The 5,052-nt window shown below is 47.9% G+C and overlaps 1 pseudogene; it reads right to left on the bottom strand.

The window, feature by feature from the left end:
- Nucleotides 1–247: 247 nt before the first annotated feature.
- Nucleotides 248–1,829, bottom strand: LOC147119277 (uncharacterized; annotated as a pseudogene).
- Between the last annotated feature and the right edge of the window lie 3,223 nt (nt 1,830–5,052).

The raw sequence follows: 5,052 nt of genomic DNA, 5'->3' as shown, positions 1-5,052 counted from the left end.
ACGCTCACACTGAGAAATGAGCTGCAGAACTGCCGACACCGTCAGCTTTAAGGAGACGTTTCCCTTTGGAGATCGGATTGCCCATTGAGTTTGATTAAACTGATGTTAAAGTAACAAGGCTGCTTTGCCCCGTGACAATAACAGATTATCAGAATATTTCCCATAGGTTAAAATCCAATGTTACAGGGACTCACTGCCCTGGAGGGTTGAAGTGGACCCTGTGATATAATAGAATATTCTGTCCTGTCAGACTTGGATATCTTGTAGATCCATCTTTTAACAAGTTGTGGGAACTCAGTTCTCAGGTGGATTCCACTCAGTTTGTAACAAGTCCTCAATCAGCTGGTCTTATTGTCGAAACATGAAGGGCTCGACACACTGCGTATGTGGGAAACAGAGCTCATTTATTTGGCACTGATACAGATTAAACTCCAGCCCAGTTATAGGGGTTACTGACATCAGCTGAAACAAACCCCAACTGTCAGAATGAACACAGTTCAGTCCTGGATATGATTAACAGCAGCAAGAACAGCAGAATCCAAACCCTGCAGTTATTTGTGAACTCACTGGTGTCTCAGCAGGTTGGATGAACGAGTGAATCCCTTCCCACACACAGAGCAGGTGAACGGCTTCACCCCAGTGTGAACTCGCTGGTGTGTCAGCAGGTTGGATGAATCAATGAATCCCTTCCCACACACGGGGCAGGTGAACGGCCTCGCCCCAGTGTGAACTCGCTGGTGTGTCAGCAGGTTGGAAGAATCAATGAATCCCTTCCCACACACGGAGCAGGTGAACGGCCTCTCCCCAGTGTGAACTCGCTGGTGTGTCAGCAGGTTGGATGAATCAATGAATCCCTTCCCACACACGGAACAGGTGAACGGCCTCGCCCCAGTGTGAACTCGCTGGTGTGTCAGCAGGTTGGATGAATCAATGAATCCCTTCCCACACACGGGGCAGGTGAACGGCCTCACCCCAGTGTGAACTCGCTGGTGTGTCAGCAGGTTGGAAGAATCAATGAATCCCTTCCCACACACGGAGCTGGTGAACGGCCTCTTCCCAGTGTGAACTCGCTGGTGTGTCAGCAGGTTGGATGAATCAATGAATCCCTTCCCACACACGGAGCAGGTGAACGGCCTCGCCCCAGTGAGAACTCGCTGGTGTGTCAGCAGGTTGGATGAATCAATGAATCCCTTCCCACACACGGGGCAGGTGAACGGCCTCTCCCCAGTGTGAATTCACTGGTGTGTCAGCAGGTTGGATGAACGAGTGAATCCCTTCCCACACACGGGGCAGGTAAACGGCCTCTCGCCAGTGTGAGTGCGTCGATGAGTTTCCAGCTGGGGTGGGTAATTGAATCCCTTCCCACAGTTCCCACATTTCCACAGTTTCTCCATGGTGCGGGTGTCCTTGTGTCTCTTCAGGTTGGACAATCGGTTGAAGCCTCGTCCACACACAGAACACGTGTACGGTTTCACCCCACTGTGAATGGTGCGATGTTTTTTCAGGCTGTGTAACTGGTTAAAGCTCTTTCCACAGTCAGTGCACTGGAACACTCTCACTCGGGTGTGTGTGTCTCGGTGCTTTTCTGGTCACACTGATGTTTGAAATCTTTTCCCACAGACAGAACAGACAAACATTCCTCCTTCCACATTCAAAGGCCGATGATATTCAGGTCCTGGTGAATCCAGTGACTCGCTCAGATCTTGACGTGATGTTTGGTTTGAGTTTCCTGTCTGCAAATCCTCCCCTTCTAACACCCTGTAAAAGGAGTTTACAAAAGTCATCACTGTAAGTAGGATAGAAATTCAGAACAGACAATTCTAGTTTCTATGGAACATTCTTTCCTCTCTTGTTCCCCGAAAGCTGTAAATCCCCGTCAAGCACACTCTCCCTCCTCCCTGTGCTGAAATTCAAACCCATTGCACCATCTCCATCATTTTTCCTTTCGGTCGACTTTTCTCCCTCCCCTGAAGGTGCTGCCTCTGGCTGGGTTCTGTTCTACACTCACTGGTTCCCCTCTCTCTCCCCCCCTGAAGGTGCTGACTCTGGCTGGGTTCAGTTCTACACTCACTGGTTCCCCTCTCTCTCCTCCCCTGAAGGTGCTGACTCTGGCTGGGTTCAGTTCTACACTCACTGGTTCTCAATCCCAGAAGGTGCTGACTCTGGCTCTAACCTTCTTTCCAATACTCTGTCCTTCCTTATAAGCTTTTCTTCTGTAATATCTCACTATTTTGATGAGGGGCACTCCTTGACCTGTCACAATTTCTCTTCCATTTGCAGATGCTCCCTGACCAATCTCCCTTTCCCCTTCATTTACAGATGCGCCCTGACCAGTCTCCATTTCTCCTTCATTTACAGATGCTCCCTGACCAATCTCCCTTTCCCCTTCATTTACAGACGCTCCCTGACTAGTCACCATTTCTCCTTCATTTACAGACACTCCTTGACCAGTCTCCATTGCTCCTCCATTTGGAGATGCTCCCTGACCAGTCACCATTTCTCCTCCATTTACAGACGCTCCCTGACCAGTCACCATTTCTCCTCCATTTAGCGACGCTCCTTGACCAGTCACCATTTCTCCTTCATTTACAGATGCTCCCTGACCGTCTCCATTTCTCCTCCATTTACAGACGCTCCCTGACCAGTCACCATTTCTCCTCCATTTACAGACGCTCCCTGACCAGTCACCATTTCTCCTCCATTTACAGACGCTCCCTGACCCGTCTCCATGTCTCCTTTATTTACAGACGCTCCCTGACCAGTCACCATTTCTCCTCCATTTACAGATGCTCCCTGACCCATCTCCATTTCCCCTTTATTTACAGACGCTCCCTGACCAGTCCCCATTTCTCATAGAGTTATACAGCACAGAAAGAGGCCATCGTGTCCGCACCGGCCATCAAGCCCTGTCTATTCCAATCTCATTTTCCAGCACTTGGTCCGTCGCCTTGTATGTTATGACGTTTCAAGTGCTCATCTAAATGCTTCTTGAATGTTGTGAGGGTTCATAGAAACATAGAAACATAGAAGATAGGAGCAGGAGTCGGCCATTCAGCCCCTCGAGCCTGCTCCGCCATTCAATGCGATCATGGCTGATCATCCAAATTCAGTACCCGGTCCCTGCTTTCTCCCCATACCCCTTGATCCCTTTAGCCTTAAGAAATATATCTAACTCCTTCTTGAATATATTTAATGTATTGGCCTCTACTGCCTTCTGTGGTAGAGAATTCCACAGGTTCACCACTCTCTGGGTGAAGAAATTCCTCCTCATTTCTGTCCTAAATGGCTTACCCCTTATGCTTAGACTGTGACCACTGGTTCTGGACTCCCTGACCATCGGGAACATCCTTCCTGCATCTAGTCTGTCCAGTCCTGTCAGAATTTTATAAGTTTCAATGAGATCCCCTCTCATTCTTCTAAACTCCAGCGAGTACAAGCCCAATCGACCCAATCTCTCCTCATACGTCATTCCTGCCATCCCAGTTATCAGCCTGGTGAATCTTCGCTGAACTCCTTCCATGGCAAGAACATCCTTCCTCAGAAAAGGCGACCAAAACTGCACACAATACACAAGATGTGGTCTCACCAAGGCCCTGTATAACTGCAGCAAGACATCCTTGTTCCTGTACTCAAACCCTCTCGCTACGAAGGCCAACATGCCATTTGCCTTCTTAACCGCCTGCTGCACCTGCATGCTTACCTTCAGCAACTGGTGCACAAGGACACCCAGGTCTCGTTGCACTTCCCCTTCTCCCAATCTATTGCCATTCAGATAATAATCTGCCTTCCTGTTTTTGCCACCAAAGTGGATAACCTCGCATTTATCCATGTTATATTGCATCTGCCATGCTTTTCCCAATCACCCAACCTGTCCAAATCATCCTGGAGTTTCTCGGCATCCTCCTCACAGCACACACGCCCACCCAGCTTTGTGTCGTCTGCAAATTTGGAGATATTACATCTAGTTCCCTTGTCTAGATCATTAATATATATTGTGAATAGCTGGGGCCCAAGGACCGATCCCTGCGGTACCCCACTAGTCACTGCCTGCGACTCGGAAAATGACCCATTTATTCAAACACTTTGCTTTCTATCTGCCAACCAGTTCTCTATCCAAGTCCATACCTTGCCCCCAATCCCATGTGCCTTAACTTTACATGCTAATCTCTTATGCGGGACCTTATCGAAAGCCTTCTGAAAGGCCAAATACACCACATCCACTGGTTCTTGTAATGTCCGAGTATAAATAATACTCAGACTGCAGGAGAACAATAAAACAGGTATTTACTGAACAGAGAGTAATTCAAGACTGAAATACAGAAGCCTGCTATGGCTTTACACACAGGGGTGGTCACTGCCGGTACTGCAGTATAGAATCAGTTCTTCTCTTAAAGGTACATACACAACAATTCCTCCCCTTTTAGATAAACTGTACATAACATTCATTTAACAACTAAATAATAACTAATTACAATTACGATTTTCTCTGTACTATATACATCAACTGAAATAATCATTTATAAGTTCAGTCTTTGAGGAGGCTTCCTGATCCTGACTGGATAGCGCCTTTCTCGAGTATCCTGTTCTTGCGGCGGAGCTGATTCTGGCTCATTGTCATTGGTTGGTTCGTCAGCTTCCAATACCACTGCTTCTGAGGTAGACGCAATCTGTACTTCGGGTTGATTACCAGGTGCACCTGCTCGTGGTATGGGTTTGGCTTGTTCCTGTGACTCTAGAATCTGGTCAGCATGGCGTCTCATGATGCTCTCTCCAACGTCCACTGTGTACATTAGTGGTCCCTGCTGTATGCATATCGTTCCTGGCTGCCATTTTTCTGTTCGGTAGTCGCGGGCCAAGACTGGTTGCCCTATCTTGAAGCTCCTGGTTGGCTTCTCATTTATGTGCTGGAATTGCTTATCCTCAACATCTCGTCTTATGTTTGGTTTGAGCAAATCCAGACGACATCTTAGCCTTCGGTTGAAGAACATTATGGCTGGAGCTTGGTTGGTGACTGCATGTGTCGCATTCCGGTAAGCAAACAAGAAATTATCC

The sequence above is a fragment of the Somniosus microcephalus genome, chromosome 4, assembly GCF_052327205.1.
Source record: "Somniosus microcephalus isolate GS21.2 chromosome 4, FLI_Smic_1.0, whole genome shotgun sequence".
In the NCBI taxonomy this organism is placed as follows: domain Eukaryota; kingdom Metazoa; phylum Chordata; class Chondrichthyes; order Squaliformes; family Somniosidae; genus Somniosus; species Somniosus microcephalus.
This window is presented reverse-complemented; position numbering and strand designations above follow the sequence as displayed.